This window comes from Nicotiana tabacum, chromosome 22 (assembly GCF_000715075.1).
Source record: "Nicotiana tabacum cultivar K326 chromosome 22, ASM71507v2, whole genome shotgun sequence".
NCBI lineage: Eukaryota > Viridiplantae > Streptophyta > Magnoliopsida > Solanales > Solanaceae > Nicotiana > Nicotiana tabacum.
In genome coordinates, this window is record NC_134101.1 from 223,236,245 (window position 1) to 223,261,800 (window position 25,556).

Below are 25,556 nucleotides of genomic sequence, written 5' to 3' on the forward strand. Positions count from 1 at the left end.
CTATGGTATTCGCCAAAAGTGAAGTGGCTTCATGAATGGTTGATCTGGGAAATGGTTATGGCTTACTGCGTGTTTTAGTGATCATTGACAATATATGGAAGTGTTGGGATGAGACTTTAGTTGATAAGAGTTTTTCTATCGGTATTCGGATTTGTGTGCAGCTGCTGTGATTAGAAGTTATCACTACAAGTGTTTGAGTTATGTGGCATATCATGTGATTGCACCTAAGATAGCAGATATGGCTTGTTACAGCTTGTTCGGACTCATTCACAGTATAAATGAGAGATTCTGATCATATTGATGATTTTAGAGGCAGAAAAGTGGTTCTATGGTTTATGGATTAGGATGGATTGTGAGATTTCAGTTATATTGTGTTATCGAACCTATATGAGATAGAGTGACGTGGGATCACCCCTGGGTATATGCATGGTAAGGTTATTCAGAGATTGGTTGGATTTTGGAACAATCTGGGCACGTTCGAGGACGAACGTATGTTTAAGTGGGGGAGGATGTAACGACCCGACCGGTCGTTTTGAGCTATTGCACTTTGCTCGCCTATTCTCGGGCATGACTTGCCCCGTGTGTTATATTATGACTTATGTAAATCGTTGGTTTTGATTTTCAGGGTAATCAGAATGAATTTGGAAGAAACAGTTCTCAGTTAAAGCTTAAAATTTGAAAGGTTTGACTTATTTGTACATGATCTCGGATCGGAATTTTTATGATTTGGTTAGCTCCGTTAGGTGTTTTGTGACTTAGGAGCGCGATCGGAGTGGGTTTTGGAGTTGTAGAGAAGATTTAGGCTTGAATTGGCGAAGTTGATATTTTGGCGATTTCTGGTCGATAGGCGAGATTTTGATATAGGGGTCGGAATGGAATTCCGGAAGTCGCAGAAACTTCGTTGTATCATTTGGGATGTGTGTGCAAAATTTCAGGTCATTCAGACGAGATTTTATAGACTTTTTGATCGAAAGCATAATTTAAGAGTTTTTGGAGTTCTTAGGCTTGAATCCTATGTTAAATTGGTGATTTGATGTTGTTGTGAGTGTTCTGAAGTTTTGAACAAGTTTGAACGATGTCATGGGATGTGTTGGTACAATTGGTTTGAAGTTCGGGGTTCCTGGTAGGTTCCGGGATGTTTTAGACCGAAAATCATAGCTGTAGCAGGTCCAGAAGGGTTGCAGGCCTCAGAAACCAACCGCGCAGTCCGCACAAAATGAAGTGCGTCCGCGGTAGGTGCTGTGCGGACCGCACAAAATGAAGTGCGTCCGCGGTAGGTGCTGTGCGAACCGCACAAAATGCAGTGCGGCCGCGGTGGGGAACATTTCACTGGCCCTATTTCGGAAGCTCATATCGTTTGATCTACAAGGAATTTTGAGATGATTTAAAAACAAAAGTTGTAGATCTGTGAAGCTAGTTTTCAGAAACATATTATAATAGGCATTCAGACATTTGTAGCGAAAGTTATGGCCAAAATACTAAAGTTTGTCACTGTAGATGAAAACCTGTGCGGCCGCAGTCGTTTTTTTGCGGACCGCACTAGTTTTATGCGGACCGCGGTCGTTTTTGTGCGGTCCGCAGAGGTGGAAATCCGTGAGGTACTCTATAAGTACGAGTTTTTGGGTTTTATTTAACATTTTGACCTAGAGAGCTCGAATTTTGGCGATTTTTCGAAGATTTTTCAAGAAATTCATCGGGGTAAGTGATTCTAACTTAGATTTGGCTAGAGTACATGAATCTATCATTGAATTCATCATTTAATTCGTGATTTGGGATGGAAGTTGCGAAGAAAATTGTGAAATCTTAAAAAAATATAAAATGATGATTTGAAGGACCAAATGGTATCGGAATTGGATAATTTTAGTATGGTTAGACTCGTGAGAGTATAAGGATTCTAGTTTTGTAAATTTTGTCAAATTTTGAGATGTGGGCCCGGGGTCGGGTTTGACCAATTTCGGGATTTTTGTGGTAATTTGATTATTTTCGAGTGAGCTTTATTCCCTTAGCATATTTTGATAGTTTGGTACTGATTTCGGCTAGATTTGGAGCATCCGGAGGCCGATTCGAGAGGCAACAACATCGCGGGCTAGAGTTCGGACCAGATAGAGATGAGTAATGATTGTAAATGATGTTCTGAGGGTTTGAAACCCCGAATCGCTCATCGTACTGCTATATTGAGGTGAGGCACACGCTTCGTGGGGTCGTAAACTATTGGGGATTGTGACTAGGTCCGTCCCGATTGATGGTTTTACCGCGTATTTAATTTAAAACTATTTGCTATCATCATTTATTGGGCTGAATGCCATATTTGGGCTTCACGCCAACTATTTGAACCCTTCGGGTCTTTTTATTTGATATTTCCTCACTGTTTTGGTTCGTTACTTGAACTTAGTCATGTTATTTTCCACTGTTTTACTATTCAGCCATTTTTACTCAAATTTTGAGACTTAAATGATATTTTAAATGATGTTTTGGGCTGAGAAATACTATTTCACTAATGCCCGAGGGGTTTGTGATGATTTTTTTTGGACCGAGTAAGGCCGAGGGCCTATTTGTGAGGATACACTGATATTGATTTGAGGCCGAGGGCCTATTTGTGAGGATACACTGATACTGATTTGAGGCCAAGGGCCTGAGATACATATACGCCACGAGGTGGCTTGATTGATATGAGGCCGAGGGCCTAGATGTGACGCCACGAGATGACTTGTTATTGCGCTTCGGCCGTAAGGGGCCCCTCCCGGAGTCAGTACACCCCCAGTGAGCGCAGATACCCATTGTGATGTGATATATAGCCCCAGGGGCTGATATTGTACTATGTGATAGCCCGAGGGGCTGGTATTGTTCTATGTGATTGCCCGAGGGGCCGGTACCGTTCTATGTGATTGCCCGAGGGGCCGGTACCGTTCTATGTGATTGCCCGAGGGGCTGGTATTGTTCTGAGATATTGCCCGAAGGGCAGAGTTGTTGACATTGTGCCCGAGGGGTGAACCTTTATATGTTTATCTTTCATATTTACTTATCATTTTACCTGTTAAACTATGGTATTTGTGCCCAAGAGGCGGATTTCTGTACTTATCTGCACTAATTGTTTTTGGCATTCATTTGCGTAAATGTTGGAAAAGTCATTTTCAAAGAAGTTTAAACTGAGCCAAAATATTCTAAAGAGATTTTACAGCTTCACTGCTTTCTTAATGGTTTGAACTGTTTCTATACAACATCTTGGTATGCTTTACGTGATTTCTTGCCTTCAGTCTTTATTTACATTTATTACTCACTGAGTCGGAGTACTCACTTTACTCCCTGCACTTTGTGTGCAGATTCAGGTATTTATATACCTGGTAGCGGGTGTCACACCTCCTTTTTCCGCCCCCGCGAGGGTACAAGGAGTTTTTTCCAATTAAAGGACAATCGAAATGGGATTTGTTTATTTATTTCAGAGTCGCCACTTGGGAGATTTAGGGTGTCCCAATTCACCAATTTTAATCCCGAATCGAGGAAAAGAATGACTCCATATTACTGTCTGCGTACCAGAAATCTGGATAAGGAATTCTGTTAACCCGGGAGAAGGTGTTAGGCATTCCCGAGTTCCGTGGTTCTAGCACGGTCGCTCAACTGTCATATTCGGCTTGATTATCTGAATTAATACATGTTGAACCTAAGTGCAAAATTTAACTTTTAACCGCTTTTATCATTTACTGTTATTTTATCAAGAATTGCAACATCGTGGAAACACATCTCGAACCACGTCACATCAATGCACCTGTGGTTGTTGGCATATTTCAACTCTGTTGAGATTTGGATTTGGGTCACATAAATGTGCACTCGAGTTTAAGAAAATTAAATTATTAAAGGCGCGCCTAAAGCGACTAGCGTATCATTTACTTTGGGTAGGGCCGTGGAATTTTGCTAAGCGGTCCATCCCGAAGTCTAAGCAATTTTAAAGCAAATATTTACTGAGGGCCCCGCAATTTTGTATTTTTATTCGGCGAGGCTCATCTCATTCTTATTTTAAAAGGAATTTGCAACGTCATGGACACGCATCTCGAACCACGTCATAATCAATGTACCTGTGATTAGAAACACATTTCGACTCCGTTGAGATTTGGATTTTGGGTCACATAGATGTGCACCCGAGTTTAAGAAGGTAAGATTTATTAAGGCGCGTCCTATAGAGACTAACATATTGTTATTTTAGGAAGAGGCCGTGAAGGTTCATTAAACGGCCAAATCCAAAGTCTAGTCAATGGTTATGTATTTATTGAGGGCCCCAGCGATGTGCGATTTATTTGGCGAGGCTCGTTTCATTTTTATTTTAGTGATAAACCTACAGTGACTATATTTCTTCTATTAAGTTTGTCTCTAAAAATAAAAGAAAATTTCTCAATTAATTACATGCTGAAAAACGTAACTTATTAGTTATTAGGTTACGGCTAATGCGAATGGAAAATTGCGATCGAGTTTGTACAAAGAAAAACTGCTTTCATTCTATATTCTATTATTCAATAATAGTAGAACATGAGATTGACACACCATAATATCAAAACAAATTAACTAGTACCTGATTAATTTAGACTAACGTTATTAGATGAAGAAGTTATACATATGCAACCCCATTACTCATTAATAAATCGACTACATTTTTATACAAAGAAAGGAAAATTATATTCAAACACAAATCTAAACAGGAGGGATTCAACAGGAACAAAGCCTGATTAATATTTCATTTCTCTTCAATCCGAGAGTGTACAAATGTGTACCTGGAAATGGCAGTACAAGAACAAAAGAAGGAGAAGTCAGCAGCAATAATAATACAGCAACATCAGGTTCAGCAACACCGCAAACCAGTAACAACCAGTAGGATAACCCAGCAATGGATTGAAAAATCAGCAATACCAAAGTGCAATCGCAGTCAAAGCAGAAGAGAGACGGATACAAGATGCAGTAGTTTACTGATTTTGAATAACGCTCGAGAAAAGGCAAAACGGAAATTATTCAAGTGAAAGTTCAAATTGTCTTTCTCTTTTACTCTCAAATTCTGATTTCTCAAAATTCAGTTAACTCTCTCAACTTTTTCTTCTTCTAAAAGTCACTTCATTTCTCTCTCTCTATGTTCTCCCCCAAAAAATCTCTCTAGAAAATAATCCTCCTCATAATTTTCTCTATGTCAAGAATGACTCTTATTTATAGCAAGACTCTTGTCTTGAACTTCTAACCCAAAATATTCCCCCAATGACATGCTTTGTCCCCACTAATTAATGTTTTCTTTATTTTAAACCTTTGTCCCCCATGCCTACATGCTTTGTCCCTCACTACATTAAATAAATATATCAATCCCAACCCATTACATTTTGTCCCCCATGCCTAACATAAACAATTACAATATTCCCCTCCACTATATTATGTCTTGTCCCCCATTATATTAAACAATTATATCACCTACACCCCATCACATTTTGTCCCCCATGCTTAACATAAAGAATTATTCAAAATATTCAATTACCAAACTACCCCTCCGACCTTATTGCAATTACCATTTTACCCCGAATGTACTGCAATTTACCAAACTACCCCATCAGCTATAACCAATTCAACTAATCAATCTTAACCAAAATATAGCCAATATGACCAAATTCTAAACAATTTCAACAACAACTCATATGAACACATATGAACAATATCAAATTAATGTGAATGAGTTAACCATATTGGGAACCAATCCTGGTTAACTTAGACCAAAAATGATTGAGCAAGGAAACAACAATATTAACAACACAAATACATGATTCAAACTAAATCAACAAATCAAAAACCAAAACAAACTCAAATTAAATTACTGGACGAACTTCAAACAAAGAATAAACATGCATTAAATCCATATTCAATAACAAACATGACGGATTCAATAACACATGAAACAAACTGAAGAAATAATTAATTAAACTTCAATTTGATTCTAACAAACATTTAAACTAACAATTTCACATGAACAAACTGAAAAATTACAAAACAAAACAAACATTTGCCGATTTTAGATTTGCGAATATCAAAACAAATTACGGACAAAAATGAAACTCCAAACCCACTAACCGGATCGAAACGACAAACTCGAACTAGGTATAGACTGTTTTAACGAGCCCAACCAAAACTCGAACAAACGACGGAGATGATCCTAAGAAGCAATTGAAAGAGGTGAAGCAAACGTGAAGCAACAACGATGAGGTCTGTTTGGACGGAGACAAGTGAAGCGAAGCCCCACGTCCATGACCGGAGCTTGGGAACTCGACCACTCAACTTGAGCTCAGACGAAACGAAGGAGATGAAGCAAATGACGCAGTAGTGGAGGTTTGTTTTAGCCTCAGCTGCTCGACGTGCAAAGTAGGGTCGTTTGGTTGGGAGCAGCTGCTCGTCGAAGGTCGTTCATGGCAGAGCGACAGTGGAGCATGGTGGGTGTGAGCACGTGATTTTTGCCTCACAAGAACTACTCCGAAAGAAATCACAAATAATTTTTCTTTATAAGCAATTTTTAGAATTTTATGTGGTATTTTTGGATAATTATTTGTGCTTTATCTGTAGCTGTTTACTTTGTTATAGTTAAATGAAAATAAAATAAAAAATACATGTTGCATGCATATCTAGGATTTAATTATGCATTTAAGAATTAATTAAACCGTCATTTAGCTCTAAGAAAAAGAAAATCACAAAAAATATATGCATTTATCCTATTTTTGCCATTTAAATATGTCATGGTGTGATTAATATTTTGTCTTGTGTGTTAATGGTTGTTAAGGGGTAATTAATATTTTTGTAAGGATAATTTTGATTTTATAATTACAATTAGGAATTTAATAATTAGGAATTAAAGGAAAATGAAAATAAAAGGGGGAAGTAAATAGGAAGAAAAATTGGGCTGGGCCATTTTTAATTGACAAAAATCAGGCCCAATGTGTGTAATAACCCAGTCCAGGACTAGGTCTCTCAGCCGTCTCCCAAACGATGTCGTTTGGATGCTTTCAATCTGGACCATTGATCAGTCAGATCCAACGGTCCAGTTCAGATCTTTAATTAAATCAAATGACGTCGTATGATTGGATTTAATCAAGGCCGTCTTTTCCCTTTTAATCCAACGGTCCCGATCAGTCCTCTATACCCGACCCACCTGCATCTGAGACTGACCCAATCCTCACTTAAACCAAAACGGCACCGTTTAGTTAAATGAATTGATCCCGACCGTAGATCTTACCTGATCCAACGGACGAGATCAGACCACCCCTCCCCTATATAAGCCCCAAATCCTTACCCCACCCCCAAACCAAACACCCCCTCCCTCTCCTGTTCATCATCGTCCCTAAGACGATGCCCCAAACCCTAGCCGCCCTAACTCCCCCTCGCCTGAAACCCGGCGGCAACGACGCCGCCGTTCACCACCTTAACACCCCTGAACCCCCTCGACCTCCTCTTCCCAACTATCACCATAACTCCCATCGAATCTGGCCCCAGCTCTTCGAATCTTAAATCGAAGGTGGGCCTGAGGACACGACCATCTCCGATGACCACCAAACCAACACCCAGTAACCTTCCAGCCACCCCCAATACGGATCTTCAAACCGTTTGGCTCAAATCATCTCAGAGCTTCTCGAATCTTCATTTGAAGATTCGAGCCAAACGTGAACTCATCCAGATCTATCCCAAATTCATACCAAATGACCCCTAAGCCTCCCTCACCACTAAGTCATCCTTGGTTTCCTTCAAATCTGCCCAGAAATGTTCAAACCCTAAATCTGAGAAAAAGTGAAACCCTAAAATTCCAAATCATGGATTTTGTCCGATTAAATGAAGGTTTGGGGTCTAATGGACCTTAATCAAAGTATTCTCAAATTAGAATACTTCGATTCTGGTCCGTTCGACCTCAATAAGGTTCAAATCAATTCAAGATTAGGACATATTTTGGGTTTGAAGATTCAGAGATATTTTCCCTGTTTTTCTCTTGTATCCTATATGTGTATTGTTGCCTGTTTCAATAATCAGTGTAGTTTTCCTATCTTTTTACTTGATTCTGTCTCATATCCACTATACCCATTTATTCGATCAAATTATAGCATTGTTTCTGTTTGTTGTGATTGTTTACAATGTGTGTAATCAACTCGATTAAGTTCGTTGATTAGTTGTTTTATAAATTCCTGTTTCTATTAATGTTGATTGAAACAACCTGTTTATCTATTTTGGATTGATTGTTATCATTTGTTGTAGGTAATCAGTTAATCAGTTCTTGCCGATTAATTCGTTCTTGTTTGTTAAATCAGTTAAGTTCGTCAATTGTTATTGTGTATGTTTGATCTATGGCCACTTAATTTCAGGACATTGTCATTAAGCTGACAATGAACCTGCATTCACATTACCTTCATTCATGTGCATATTGATTCAAGTCTGAAATTCAGTTGCAATGATTCTGTTGAATCCTGTGTTGTGTTAGTTTTGATTTAAATTCAGTTCAGTTGTTTCAATTAGAATTCTGGCTTGGTCATTCAGTTTTGGCCTTCAGTCATCAACTGATAGGTTTGAAATATAGAGGTTCAATAATAGGTTACTAAAGTTTTGAATTAAGGGCAGTAATAACATTAGGATTACAGGGGTATTTTGGGAATGAAACAGTAAGAATAATATGTTAGTATTAGTATGCTAGTAGTGGAATGTTAATGGCTTTAATTTAATGTGATAATTGGGAACAAAAGGTAATGGGGGGAGGGCTGAAATTAAGGGAAAAAGGTGTCCTTAGTGGTTTGATTAATTAGAAAAGCAGCCTTAGTGGCAGTTTCAGTGGAAAAAATCTGTTTTGAATAACAGAAAGGGGTCGGGCAACACTTAAGGGAAGGGGCAGACTTGTATAAAGAGGGGAAGCTGGACAGTGTTAAAGGGGGAGATCTAAAAAAAAGAGCTGAAAAAAAATCAGTAGAGAAAACAAGAAGAAGATAGACAGAGAAAAAAAAACAGAAAGAGAAAAAAAAACAGAACAGAAAAAAATAAGAGAAGTCAGAAATATTGTTTCCTCATATCTGTCTTGGTTTGTTTGGTGATACTGTTTGATTGAATCTGAAATTTTCATAAAATTTCTGCTACTGTTCGTCTGGTTTTCACGGGTCTTGCTGTTTTCGCTCAAATCTGCTGAATCATTGGCATTTTTCTGCTGGTTTTTTGCTGCTACTGCTGAACTTTACCTATTTTACCCTCATTTCCAGGTATATACATTTAGACTCATGTTATTGCAAAGTGGCCATGTCACAAAGAAATGAAACCTGGAGTTCTAAATATGTCCGCTATCTATTTAAATTCGTTAGTTGAGTTTCAATTTTTAGTCAACTAATACACCTTATGCTCGGTGTGGGAGCTATTAGTCCATCAAGACCTCTTTTGAAGTTAGTATAAGCTTTGCAATAGTTCTATTTATTTCAGAATATCTTTAAATATAACTATATTTGAAATGTCGAGACAGGGAACTTGGTAGAAAGTTGAATATTCTTTAAATTTTGTATTTAGACCATGATTAATTAGGCGCTTGGTAACATGAAAATATCGAGGGACCACGCTAGTAAACTTCCTCAAGCCTGATATTGTTTAATTCTGCGTGCCATAAGTATTCTCGTTTATACAAAATAGAGCCTAATAATGGGGATAACTATAAGTGAGAGGTGAATCGATATAATTCGTTACGATTAAGACATTGGAATATTCCGGATGGTTTAGATGTGTATTTGCGGTATATGATGTTAATTCATTTAATCAAATTCGTAAACTAGTTTTCTTTCTTAATAACAAATGGCCATTTATTTTAGGAATGCGATTAACCCATTTCCTTATAAATAGTATATAAAATGATGTCAATGATTTTTTACAAAGTGTAGACTTAGTGTTTGTAAATAGCTTGCATGGGCCGAGAATAAAAATTGGTTTGATTTTATCTATCCCAAACTCAATCATCGTAAGTAAATTAACCAAATAATTAAAACTTTGGACTAAAAACTAGTCGTTTAGAAGAAAGTCGGATTTACAAATATGAATTGCAACATTTTAAGTCAAAGATATGCAAGTAAAGTTCGCTCCGAATAGAATAATGGAAATTCTTCGAAAACTATTAGTTTGCTTATCAATTAAATTTTTCCTAGTTTTTTTACACGTAATTCGCTTTTGGTAAGTTTTCAAACATATACACTTAGTCTTAAGCTTAGGAAAATGATAAATAACTTGTGCATATAATTATCAAGTATAAAAAAATACATAAGCAAAAATACGAATACCGTATTCATGATAAAAATGGTAGTTTTAGTTCCGCGTTATTTATTAATTTTTCATCTCATTAATTCTTTAGTTCGAATAGTTTTGAGGTATATAATTCACACGTTTAAAATATAATCTGTGGTCAACACCTAATAAATTTTGATTTTTTAAGAAATCTCGAGACATTCCATTCGGTGATTTCCCATGGTTTTCATATTTAAAAATAAATGGACATAATACACAGTTGTAGAAAATTTATATTACCATCAAAAAATATTTTGTGTAATTGGGGACACGTTCGCGTGACATGATTACATTTCTAAAGACAATTCAGAGTATGCGTTCGCGCAACTTCGAGCAAACTTTCTTAATAAAAGGGGTTTTTTGGAGGATATTTAAATTAAATTAATTTCATATAACTCGAGATGTGCAGTTCACTATTTAATCATACAAGAGTGACGAATGTTTGTAATTTTATTTTAAGCACAATTTCGAACATAATTTTTTTTATTATATAATAAAAATACAAAAAATATTATCAATCTTATTGTGTACACGTATGCGTGACACGATTCTTTGTATTTATAAAAAAATATAATGCGAATATACGTACGCATGATTCGTTTCAAGGAAGGTTTATAATTGTAAACAATCTAACCAAGAGCGGTAACAAAATCATGCAACAAGAAATTAGGTATTTATTAAATCGAGATAATTAGGCCAAGTATAAAAATGGTTAAGCAACCATGCTAGAACCACGGAATTCGGGAATGCCTAACACCTTCTCCCGAATTAACAGAATTCCTTACTCAGATTTCTGGTTCGCAGAATGACAAACAGAGTCATATTTTCCTCGATTCAGGATTAAAACCGGTGACTTGGGACGCCATAAAATTCCCAGGTGGCGACTCTGAAATAAATAAACAAACCCCATTTCGATTGTCCTTTAATTGGAAAAAACTCCTGTACCCCTCGCGGGGGCGGAAGAAGGAGGTGTGACAGCTCTGGCGACTCCGCTGGGGACCGAACCATTGACCCAGAACCACAGGTTCAGGGTTTAAGAATTCGAGCTTAAAATAACTGTTATAGTTGGCTTTATTTATTATCTGATTTTTACATGTTTATGCTTAATGTGCTAAATGTTGCCTTTTACCGCTTTAATATTATCTGAATTGTGCATATAAAACTGCTACGAAACCCTTCTTCTTTCTGAGTCTTCTGAATTTATGTTGCACACGTGCGCGTGGCCCACGTTTCTGTTAGAAGTCACACCAAATAAGACGAAGTTGGGACAAGTAATTAGGCCGGGTAGACTTTCGTGCTCCCGGTATGTTGCCCCCATTTCGGCTCAAACTGTCCGTTTGGGTAAGCCAGGTCTAGAACAATCTGCCTCAGGTTTTTCACTTAGAATAACTTAGCCTCGTACCGGATCCCTAGTAGGAACGTCTATTTGCATCATGTACATTTGACCTTGGAGACTCAACACAGGGGTTGGGTCTGTCTAGGACAGGTGAACTCGAAATGAAAGGACCATCCTGATGCATCTTACTTGCTACTTGTGCATTCATTTGCCTCAGATTTGCTTGTTGACCAGCTTAATTGAAAAAAAAATCATTGTGAGAGCCAAGAAATAAAATGGGTTGTTTTAGAAAATTCCCAAAATAGTTTTAAATTTTGAAAAAAGAAGAAGTGTTAAATAAAAAAAGATGATTTTTCTTTTTATGAGTGTCTGTTTTCAAAATGAGTTTTGATTTTATTAAAATTAATCGCAGATACAAAATGAGCACCACCCAAAACCCACCATTCGCAGATATAGATGAGTTTCTATTTCGGCTTCAGATGTGGCGGCATGAGTTAGGAGAAGATGGTCAGAAATGGGTCATTAAGCATTTGGGAACTCTCACAGATATTATGAAAGTTAAACCATGTGATGATTTGATTGCGATGTTAGTAACCTTTTGGGACCCTGTTCACAATGTCTTTCGTTTCTCTGATTTCGAGCTTACTCCTACATTAGAAGAGATAGCTGGATATGCTGGTTTTGATGGAGATTTGAGAAATCAAAATCTGATATTCCCAAAGGCTCCCTCAATGCATCGATTCTTTGGTCTTCTGAACATCAGTAATCAAATCAGAAAAAGCAATGTTGTCAACGGGTGTTGTTCTTTCAACTTCCTATATTCAAGGTTCAGAAAGCCGGACGGATTTGAAATTCATGAAAAGGGCCTCACTAACAAACAAAACAAAGACACCTGGCAGATTCACCGTCGCTTCGCTTTCATGGTGGCTTTTTTGGGAATCATGGTCTTCCTAAACAAAGAATGAACAATTGATATTCGCACAACAAAAGTCGTACAGGTCCTCACTACCAAGGAAAATCACACCCTTACCCCGCTCATGCTCTCCGACATTTATCGGGCGTTGACTTTATGTAAATCAGGGGCAAACGTCTTCGAAGGGTGCAAAATTTTGTTGCAAATGTGGATGATTGAACATCTCCAACATCACCCCAAGTTCATGTAGTATGGTCCAAGTAATGACAATTTCATCGAGAGTTATGAAGAAAGAATAAAAGATTATAAATCTCCAGAAGGGGTGGAAGCCTGGGTATCTCATCTAAGATCTTTAACGGCAAGTCAAATTGAGTGGACTTTGGGATGGCTCCCGGTAAGGGAAGTAATACACATGTCAACCTTGAATAGTTATTGTTGTTATTGGGATTAAGAAGCGTCCAGCCATATGCGCCACAGAGAGTTCTAAGACAACTAGGAAGATACCAAGTGGTGCCTGATGATGAAGATTTGAGTATGCAAGTAATCGAGTTACACCCCGAAGCCACTCTTCCCGAGGTTTTAATTCAGCAGATGTGGAATGGATGTCGATACTTGAAAGATGATACTCAAGTTCCAGACACTACAAAGGGCGAGATAAATCCAGGATATGCAAGGTGGTTTGAGAAACGATCCCGCGTGGATGATGCACCAGAACCCGATCTAAGAAGGCCAATAAAAAGACCCCATGTTCAAACCTTTAACGATAAAATCCAAGAACGATTGATTTGGGGAGAAAAGGAAAAGGGATACAAAGCGACTATCCATACCTTAAAGGAAAGTCTGAGGAACCTCAATTTGGAGAAAGACTTACAAGCACAAGAAGCAGAAGGTGAAAAGAAGAGTCTGGCTTGTGAAAATAAAAATCTTTACGCTCAATTTCAAAAAATGAAGAAAGCTTATGAAACACCAATGAGGAGTTGGAAAGATCAAAAAATCATCGCCAATCTTTTAGAAAAAATGCAAGATTATGATTCCATTTTGGCAAGAACCGAAAAGGCGTTGGGCAAAGCTAAAGAAAGAATCATACAATTAAACGAGGAGGCCAGATCTAATAAGGAACGCCAAATAATGCAATCTGAAGGAGACAGGGCACAATTCAAGAAAGAGAAAGACCGTTGGATACATTCAGAAGCTCAACTCCATGCACAATTGGAAGAAGCGAGAAGATACAATAGAGAACATCAGCACGCAGACATCGACAGAGAAAGAGCACATGCAAGACTCGATCAGGACAGACTCCGAGCTCAATTAGAGTCAGCTTTAGATCGCGAAGACCGTATCAGAGATATAGCCACCACTCACCAATAGCAACTGCAAAACCAAGACCAACGTCTCCAAGATTTCAGGGCACAAATCCATGATTTAGCAGTTTACACCTCTCAAAGTTATGTGAACTGCCAAGGGATGAATTATGAAAGGTTTATAGAGCATACACCTATTTTTGCCCGTCATTTGGCAATGGAGTTAGAAAGAATGTATCGCACGCTAGGAGGTCAGCCAGGTCAAGCCCCACCGTGAGCAGATGATCCAATGATTGAAAACAAAAGTGGGGATTGGAGCATGTTTAGAGCTGTTAAGAGTTATGTCTTTTGTTTGATTTGGGTTTGTGTCGCGTTTTTAAACCATTTTCTTATAATGTTTTCCAAATGTAATGTCTGTTCCATCTTTGTATTATTTCAAGAATAAATAAAAGTGTTGACAATTGCTTTACGTCCGAACTACGCAAGGTTTGATTCATGCGGGGACATGATACGTAGGCAATCTCTATAAGATTCGACCACAAACACAAAGAGGAATAAAATAAAGAGTGAGTGACAATAAAATGAAATATCAAGAAAAGCTGGGATGACACAAGCAGCCGAGCAAATGCATGATAGAAAAGGGTTATTTGTCTAGGAACATTGCATCTCAACGTGTGATTATATATGTGTTAAACTCTCAAAACTAACAAGTTTGCTCATTTCCAGAATTCAAGCAGTTAGTTTTTCTAAGAGTATACTGGCATATTATCACTATCACACCAGATCAAAAGGACCGATACCCGAAAGCATGTCTATCCCGGATGTCGACACAGGTATTGAGATAGAGGAGATAGACGTCGGTAAAATGAAAGAAGAGATGCTTAAACTTATGTAACAAATGGCCGAGATGTATCGTGCCTGGTCTACAGGGAAATCACCCCCATCTTACCTAGCTAACCCTGCCTCCACCCCATCACTAGCCCAAACTCAGGATAGTCCTGCCACTGAACTATCCCCAAGTTTCCCCATCTACCAGCACTACCGAGGCACCACCTCTCATACACCGCAGTCTCCACCTCTTAAACCAGTTCCATACCCTCCTCCACCAGTAACTCATGTCTTCGTGGCACCTCCCCCAGCTACATTCCACAAATCTCCTAGTGAGCCTATATTCCAGGCCCAGGACAACCAATACTACCCCCCGGAGCCCACTTTCAAAGCTTCCGAAATCCATTCATTCACTCCCCGTTTTGACCTCCCAACAGAAATTGACAAGCCAGTCAAAAATACTGAACAAGAAGAGATGTTCAGGAAGGTCAAAAGCTTAGAACAATCGTTCCGAGACATGCGAGGGTTAGGAGGGCAGGTCAGTGTGGCCTACAAGGACTTATGTTTGTTCCCAAATGTGCAATTACCAGTTGGTTTCAAGATGCCCAAATTTGACCTATACAACGGGCACGACGATCCAGTAGCCCACTTGAGGGGTTTCTGCAGCAAGATGCGAGGAGCTGGGGGAAGAGACGAATTATTAATGGCTTACTTCAGTCAAAGTTTGAGCGGATCAGCTTTGGAATGGTATACCCGCCAGGACCATGGGAGATGGTACACTTGGGATGACCTGGCACATGCATTTGCTTGTCACTTCCAATACAATCTGGAAATCATCCCAGATCGACTATCCTTGACAAAATTTGAGAAAAAACACAATGAAAGCTTTAGAGAGTATGGTTTCAGGTGGAGGGAACAGGCAGCAAGGGTGGATCCTCCAATGAAGGAAAGTGAGATGGTAGATTACTTCCTACAAGCCTTGGAGCCTACTTACTACGCCCATTTGGTTTCAGCGATAGGAAAATCATTCAACGAAGTAGTGAAAATGGGAGGTATGGTGGAAGAAGGCCTCAAGACGAATAAAATCATGAGTTATTCGGCTATTAAGGCAACTACTCAAGCTATTCAAGGCGGAGTAGGAGGGATTGGAAAGAAGAAAAGGGAGGAAGCGGCAATGATTGATTCAGGAACTTGGTCGGGATCCAGAGGTCCACCTCATTACTACAATCAACATTGATCCCACCAATCAACTTATCACCACAATTCACCCCAACACTACTATCACCCGCCGGAACCTCATTTTTCTGTTAACCATGCGCAAGCATACAATCAGCCACCTGCCCACGCTCATTGGCGTGCTCCTGTCATACCAAGTACCTACCCTTATCCGCGAACCAATCCCGGACCGGGTTTCAGGCCTAATCAAGCATTCAGGGGTGAAAGGGGGCAGAAAAAGAAAACCTTCACTCCACTGGGAGAATCCTACACTAGTCTGTTCCACAGGCTAAGACAGCTAGATATGCTAAGGCCGATACAATCCAAGCTGCCCAATCCTCCTCCAAAGAATCTGGACTACACCGTTAGTTGTGAGTATTGTTCTGGTACACTAGGCCATGATACAGAAAAGTACTGGCATTTAAAGAATGCAATACAAGAGCTGATTGATACTAATAAAATTGAATTTCAAACCCCCGAAGCTCCCAATATCAACAGAAATCCAATGCCAGCCCATCAGGAGGCTAATATGATAGAAATAGTACGGGCTGATGGGGAAACAAAGAAGCCGTCACAAACCGTTATAATGATTCGGTCTCATGAAGCCAAGCCAGATGAACAGTTAGCAGAGGAGAAGTCGGTACCTAAGCAGAACAAAAATGGTGATGAGCCATCTGTGGTAGTTGAGAAAGGATCTTCAAGCAAAGTTGCTATGAAGCAGGAAGGATCAAAAGTGATTGTACCAGGGGTCGCCAGCAAACCCATCATAGTCGTGGAAGGAGCCCGTGTAGATCGGGTTATTATCAAGCCAGTGACCCAATTACCGGTGATCAACAACAAGGCCATTCCATGGAACTACGAACGGGTGACGGTAATGTACAAAGGAAAAAAAGTCAAGGAAGAAGTCTGTGAGGTGCAAGGCTTGACTCGCTCGGGAAGATGTTTTACTCCCGAAGAGTTAAAAAAAACTAAAAATAATCCAACACCAATGAAGAAAGCTGTGACGGAAGAAGAAGCGGAAGAATTCTTGAGAAAGATGAAGCTCCACGACTATTCTATCGTGGAACAATTGAAAAAGACGCCCGCTCAAATTTCATTATTGTCATTGCTGATCCATTCAGACGAGCACCGTCGAGCTTTAATGAAGATCTTGAATGAGGCACACGTTCCTGATAAAATCTCCGTGAATCACTTGGAAAAAATAGCCAACAAAATCTTTGAGGCAAACAGAGTCACATTTTCTGATGACGAATTGCCTGTGGAAGGTACTGAGCACAACAGAGCTCTTTACCTCACCTTAAAATGTGAAAACTCCGTAGTGACCCGGGTGTTGGTTGACAACGGGTCAAGCGCAAACATCTGCCCTCTCTCCACTCTAAGCAAGTTGAAAATAAAAGAGGAGAGAATCCACAAGAATAGTATTTGCGTACGGGGATTTGACGGTGTAAGTAGAGATTCATTTGGCGACATAGTGCTGGAGCTGACCATAGGGCCAGTTGAATTCACAATGGAGTTTCAGGTGTTGGATATAGCTGTTTCTTATAATTTACTGTTGGGTAGACCATGGATCCATGCTGCTAAAGCAGTCCCATTAACACTACACCAGGTGGTCAAGTTTGAATGAGATAAACAGGAAATAGTTGTGCATGGGGAAGACAGTTTAAATGCTCACATCAGTGCTATTGTACCAGTCGAGGGAATAGAAAATGACCAGGGACCATGGGTTTACCAGGTTTCCGACACAATGTTGGTAGAGAAGGTTTCGGAGGGGAAATACATTCCAAATCCAAAGATAACCGCTGCATCAGTCATGGTAGCCTATGAAATGTTGAAGAATGGTTTCGTAGCCGGCAAAGGTTTGGGCTCATCTTTGCAAGGCATTATACAACCAGTATCTCTTCCCAAGAACTGGGCAACATTTGGTTTGGAATTTATACCCACTGTCACAGACGTGAGAAAGGCCAGAAAGCCGAAACAGAAGGCATGGGTCCTTCCAAAACCAGTCCCACATCTATCAAAATCTTTTGTCAAGTTCGGTACCAGAAATCACCCGATAACAACAATTCCTAAATCCATGATTAATCCTGAGGAGGAATTAATTGAAAGATTTGAAAAGCTGTTTGACTATGTGAACATGGTGGAAAACGGTAAAGGTTCTAGCAACGCGGAAGTTCAATTCGTTGGACCAGAGACAAAGCTTAATAATTGGAAAGCCACTCCTCTTCCCATTCGAAAGGAGTCTTGGTAGTTTATTTTGATTTTCCTTCAGTTTGTTTGGGTTGCTTCAGGGTTGTAATCCAAATTTTTATCTTACAGTTTGTTTGAAGTGTGCAAACCTTGTTATCTTTCATCATCCAATGAAATACAGTTTCCTTTTCATTATCATTCCTGATAGTTTTCTTTTCATTTTCTTCTTTTTCTGTACAGTCCTTTTTACGCTGGCTCTAGTGATATGGCATGCATAAGGAATCTTCAGCCCAGTCTTAAAAATCAATCTGGTTCTGAAATAATAATTTAAGAAGTATATTGTGATTATGAATCAAAATATGATGAGGATGAGGCTTTCGAAGAGATTAGTAAAGAGTTAATTCATTTTGAAGAAAAAACCAAACCTAACCTGAGTGATACCAAAGACATCAATATAGGAGACACAAATAATATCCGAGAAACTAAAATAAGTGTCCACCTCGAACCAAAGATCCGAGAAGAGTTAATTAAATCACTCATCGAATTCAAAGATATTTTTGCATGGTCATATGACAACATGCCAGGCTTGAGCACTGATTTAGTGGTTCACAAATTGCCCACTGATCCAATGGTGCCTCCTGTCAAGCAAAAGTTGAGGAAGTTCAAACTGATATGAGTGTAAAAATTAAAGAAGAAATCACCAAACATTTGGATGCAAAAGTCATTTGGGTCACTCGATATCCTGTTTGGTTGGCTAATGTCGTTCCTGTGCCAAAGAAAGACGACAAGATTAGAGTGTGCGTCGATTACCACAATCTCAACAAAGCAAGTCCAAAGGATAACTTCCCATTGCCCAATATCCATATTTTGATCGATAATTATGCCAAGCATGAAATAGGATCTTTTGTGGATTGTTATGCCGGGTATCATCAAATTCTGATGGATGAAGAAGATGCAGAAAAGACGACATTCATCACCCCATGGGGAACTTATTGCTACCGGGTAATGCCATTTGGTTTGAAGAACGCCGGGGCAACTTACACGAGAGCAATGACCACAGTGTTTCATGATATGATACATAAGGATATTGAGGTATACGTGGACGATGTGATCATAAAATCAAAGCATCAGGCCGACCACATTGGGGATTTGAGGAAATTCTTCCTGAGACTTCGCAGGTACAACCTCAAGCTTAACCCTGCCAAGTGCGCATTTGGTGTTCCATCTGGAAAGCTGTTGGGATTCATAGTCAGTCGGCGAGGCATCGAGCTAGACCCATCAAAGATCAAAGCCATCCAAGAATTGCCACCTCCAAGGAACAAAACTGAAGTAATGAGTTTGTTAGGGAGGTTGAATTACATCAGCAGGTTTATTGCTCAGCTCACGACAACCTGTGAGCCTATTTTCAAATTGTTGAAGAAGGATGCTGCGGTCAAGTGGACTGATGAGCGTCAAGAAGCATTTGATAAGATAAAAAGATACTTTTCAAACCCACCCGTGCTGGTTCCACCAGAGCCAGGAAGACCTTTGATTCTTTACTTGACAGTCTTGGAAAATTCATTTGGTTGTGTATTGGGGCAACATGACCTCACCGGCAGAAAAGAACAGGCCATCTACTACCTTAGCAAGAAGTTCATAGCCTATGCCAACAGGGAGACTTGCAAAGTGGCAGATATTGCTCATAGAATTTGACATCATCTATGTGACTCGGACTGCAATAAAAGCCCAAGCATTGGCCGATCATTTGGCCGAAAACCCGGTCGACGAAGAGTACAAGCCACTCAGAACTTATTTTCCCGATGAAGAAATAATGCATATCGGTGAGACAGAGCAAATTGAAAAACCTGGCTGGAAATTTTTCTTTGATGGGGCTGCTAACATGAAAGGAGTCGGGATAGGAGCTGTAATTATTTCTAAAACCGGGCATCACTATCCTGTTACGGCTCAACTTCGATTTTATTGCACCAATAATATGGCTGAGTATGAAGCTTTTATTTTGGGGTTAAGGCTAGCTGCAGACATGGGTATCCAGGAAATCTTGGTCTTGGGAGATTCGGATCTTCTGGTACATCAAATTCAAGGAGAATGGGAAACACGAGACTTGAAGCTCATACCATACCGACAATGTTTACGTGATCTTTGTCAGCGGTTTCGAACAGTGGAGTTCAGGCATATTCCAATGATCCATAATGAGGTTGCCGATGCATTGGCTACCCTGGCATCAATGTTGCACCATCCGGACAAAGCTTATGTGGATCCACTGGATATTCAAGTCCACGATCAGCACTCTTACGACAACATGGTTGAAGAAGAATTTGATGGCGAACCATGGTTCCACGACATCAAGGAGTATATCAGAATGGGGATATATCCAGCGCAAGCCACAAGGGAACAAAAGAGAACCATTAGACGATTGGCAAGTGGATTTTTCTTAAGTGGAGGAGTTTTGTATAAAAGAACACCAGACCTTGGATTATTAAGATGCATAGATGCTAAACAAGCTACGACTGTCATGTCTGAAGTACATTCAAGAGTTTGCGGACCCCACATGAGTGGATATGTGTTGGCAAAGAAAATTCTCCGAGCTGGTTACTATTGGCTTACCATGGAGCGAGATTGTATCAGTTTTGTGCGCAAATGTCATCAATGCCAGATACACGGGGATTTGATTCATTCTCCACCATCCGAGTTGCACACAATGTCGGCACCATGGCCCTTCGTCGCTTGGGGCATGGATGTCATTGGACCAATTGAGCCGGCAGCATCCAATGGGCACAAGTTCATTCTGGTAGCCATTGATTATTTCACCAAATGGGTTGAGGCCAAAACATTCAAATCGGTGACCAAGAAAGTTGTGGTAGATTTTGTTCACTCAAATATCATATGTCGATTCGGAATCCCAAAGGTGAACATCACAGATAACGGTGCTAATCTTAATAGTAGCTTAATGAGAGAGGTTTGTCAACAGTTTAAGATTGTACATCGCAATTCTACCCCATATCGGCCCAAGACGAATGGAGCAGTCAAAGCAACCAACAAAAACATAAAGAAGATACTTCAGAAAATGGTAGAAGGTTCAAGACAATGGCACGAAAAATTACCATTTGCGTTGTTGGGATATCGCACTACTGTTCGCACTTCAGTAGGAGCAACTCCTTATTTGTTGGTATATGGCACTGAGGCGGTAATTCCTGCAGAAGTTGAAATTTCTTCTCTTCGGATCGTCGTTGAAGCTAAGATTGATGATGATGAATGGGTCAAAACCCGTTTGGAACAGTTAAACTTGATTGATGAAAAACGATTGGCAGCAGTATGTCATGGCCAATTGTATCAAAGAAGAGTAGCAAGAGCATACAACAAAAAGGTGCGTCCCCGAAAGTTTGAAGTGGGTCAACAGGAAATGTATTCTTCCACATCAGGTTGAAGCAAAGGGCAAGTTTGCCCCGAAATTGGCAAGGACCGTTCATTGTAACCAGAGTATTGTCCAATGGTGCATTATGTTTAACAGATATTGAAGGAAAATACATAGACATGGCTATCAATTCCGATGCGGTCAAGAGATATTATGCATGATATTTCTCTCGTATAGTTATTGAATGTTTGTATTTGGCATTATTTCGAAGATTGGAATGACAAAGGCAATTCATTCTGCTATCTAAACACTGTACCCTCTGTTTCCCCTTTGAGCCACATTTGTTTCTTTCCTACCCTCTTTTGGAATCAATGAAAAAAAATCATTATTATTGAAGTGAACTACGTTTGACCTGATTCCTCAAAGAGGATACGTAGGCGCCTCACAGCTCGGTCATAGGGTGCATTATATGCATAATGTGCATAAAATGAAACATCAAGAGACCCCCAATCAAGAAACTGGGGCAGTAATTGTATTGGCAATAAGAAGAATGATTCCAAGAGTTGTAATTTTAAACCCATATCAAAATTGTTTAACTTTTGATACCCTTTTCATTCCAACCACATACCAAAAGACCTTTCGATCAATCTTAGAAAAATGCCGAGTCAAGAAAATGGAGGTAATTCATAACACTTAGGTCCAAACAAGAAAAAAGCGATGAAAATGAGAGAGTCTTATAAGTGAAAACCCGCACGGGCACCATGAGACGACGGAAGCTGAGAGAAAGTAAAATGAGAGAGTCTTATTGGTGAAAACCTTCGCAGGCACCATAAGGCGAAAAGGAATTAAGAAATAAACAAATAAGGGAGGTTTGTCGGTGAAAACTCTTTAAGACATTGCAAGTCAAACAAGGTCCATAAGTTGGCAAAAAGTAAAATTGGGTTGTGGAAATTTTGAGAAGCAAAGTGAAACAATTGAAAAGGAGATTGGTTAAATAGACTGGGCTGATTAATCCAAAATGCATACCCTGATCGTTGGTGCCAGTCGACTCCAATCAGATAAGTTCCTTATTCCTAGCTCCAACAGTCATCCAAATTTGGATTTTTTTTCATTCTTATTTGTCAAAATCATCATGTTTCGTCACTAATAGTCTTACTCATCTAAAGCTTTTGAGGTAAGTTTCGTTCCAGCAAATAAAAAGGAATGTCAAGGTATACTACCAAGATTCAAAATTGCACAAATGCAAAATACGGCCATGATAGGCGGGAGGCAATAGGATGAAAATAAGATATGGGTGTGAGCAAAAGTTGAATCAGAGAAGGGGTTCAATAATGTAATGAGAGACATATGGTTACGATTGAAGTGAAAACAACAGTTGGGGATCCTACGGTTAAGGATCAATTATGAGGACAGAACAGTCTTTTTAACCGCTCCAAGGCAGTAAAACAGGACAAAGAGAAACTCCGCCCCTAGCAAGAATGCCACAACTAACCACCATGCCTTAAACTAACAAAATTTTCTTTGATTTGAAACAGAGGCAAAAACAATATTTGTTTCAGGAAACACCCGGTGAGGGAAGAAGACAAGCGTCCACCTGGAGAACAACGAAGAGCAATGGAAGTGTTAGCAATCAGGTGTCCACCTAGAGAACAAGGAAGAGAAATGGAAATATCAGCAAGCAGGCGTCCACCTGGAGAACAAGGAAGAACTGTTGAAATATAGCAAGCAGGCGTCCACCTGGAGAACAAGGAAGAATAGTTGAAATATCAATCAGGCGTCCACCTGGAGAACAAGGAAGAGCAATGGAAATATCAGCAATCAGGCGTCCACCTGGAGAACAAGTAAGAGCAATGAAAGTATTAGCAATCAGGCGTCCACCTGGAGAACAAGGAAGAGCAATGGAAATATCAGCAAGCAGGCGTCCACCTGGAGAACAAGGAAGAACAATGGAAATATCAGCAATCAGGCATCCACCTGGAGAACAAGGAAGAACAGTTGAAATAGCAATCAGGCGTCCACCTGGAGAACAAGGAAGAGCAATGGAAGTATTAGCAATCAGGCGTCCACCTGGAGAACAAGGAAGAGCAATGGAAGTATTAGCAATCAGGCGTCCACCTGGAGAACAAGGAAGAGCAATGGAAGTATTAGCAATCAGGCGTCCACCTGGAGAACAAGGAAGAGCAATGGAAATATTAGCAAGCAGGCGTCCACCTGGAGAACAAGGAAGAACAGTTGAAATATAGCAAGCAGGCGTCCACCTGGAGAACAAGGAAGAACAGTTGAAATAGCAATCAGGCGTCCACCTGGAGAACAAGGAAGAGAAATGGAAGTATCAGCAATCAGGCGTCCACCTGGAGAACAAGGAAAAGCAATGGAAGTATCAGCGAGCAGGCGTCCACCTGGAGAACAAGGAAGAACAGTTGAAGTATCAGCAATCAGGAGCCCACCTGGAGAATAAGGGAGTACAATTCAAATCTTAAGTGATCAGGAGCCCCCTGGAAGAACAAAATGGCAATTTATTTTTGATATTGCTGGTTGAAGTCAAGAGCCCGCCCGTATAATAGAGGAGTACACTTAGAGTCAATAAAGAAGAGGAATCCAACCGAATCCCCAGCGGGAAACAACAAGAATCCCAAACAGAGGAAGGAAGTACAAGACGAAAAACAATGCGAAAAGAAATAAGCAGGTCGAGATCGGTGGTCAAAGGAGAATACGAGACAAATCAGAAGCAAAGAATACCAAAGAGTCACCAAGACATCAAAGCAACAAGAAACGCAAGGGCATGATCTAGATAAGATTTTGTAATTCATATACCATGGTCTAGTCTAGCTTTTGTTTTCTTTAAGCAAGGTGTAATAAGGAGGTCAGCAAGCAGTAAAAGCAACACGCAACAGCAGTAACATCACAGTCCCATGGTAGTCCCAGCTACCAAAACTTCCCGAACTACATTGACTTGATTCCTTTATAGCCAAGGATATGTAGGAAACCTTTGAAGCAGAGGTTCGGTCAAATCTTTCAAAAAATGCTTCCAACGGAGTATTCAAACAGGCAAAAATCGCTCGTATCTGCTCACTTTATCTTTGCACGAAAACTCTTCATGTTTCTGGACAAAGAGGGGCAGCTGTGAGCACGTGATTTTTGCCTCACAAGAACTACTCCGAAAGAAATCACAAATTATTTTTCTTTATAAGGAATTTTTAGATTTTATGTGGTATTTTTGGATAATTATTTGTGCTTTATCTGTAGCTGTTTACTTTGTTATAGCTAAATGAAAATAAAATAAAAAATACATGTTGCATGCATATCTAGGATTTAATTATGCATTTAAGAATTAATTAAACCGTCATTTAGCTCAAAGAAAAAGAAAATCACAAAACAAAAATGCATTTATCCTATTTTTGCCATTTAAATATGTCATGGTGTGATTAATGTTTTGTCTTGCGTGTTAATGGTTGTTAAGGGGTAATTAATATTTTTGTAAGGGTAATTTTGATTTTATAATTAAAATTAGGAATTTAATAATTAGGAATTAAAGGAAAATGAAAAAAAAGGGGAAGTAAATAGGAAGAAAAATTGGGCTGGGCCATTTTTAATTGATAAAAATCAGGCCCAATGTGTTTAACAACCCAGTCCAGGATTAGGTCTCTCAGCCGTCTCCCAAACAATGTCGTTTGGATGCTTTCAATCTGGACCATTGATCAGTCAGATCCAACGGTCCAGTTCAGATCTTTAATTAAATCAAACGACGTCGTATGATTGGATTCAATCAAGGCCGTCTTTTCCCTTTTAATCCAACGGTCCCGATCAGTCCTCTATACCCGACCCACCTGCATCTGAGACCGACCCAATCCTTGCTTAAACCAAAACGGCACTGTTTAGTTAAATGAATTGATCCTGACCGTAGATCTTAACTGATCCAACGGACGAGATCAGACCACCCCTCCCATATATAAGCCCCAAATCCTTACCCCACCCCCAAACCAAACACCCCCCTCCCTCTCCTGTTCATCATCGTCCCTAAGACGATGCCCCAAACCCTAGCCGTCCTAACTCCCCCTCGCCTGAAACCCGGCGGCAACGCCGCCGCCGGTCACTACCTTAACACCCTTGAACCCCCTCGACCTCCTC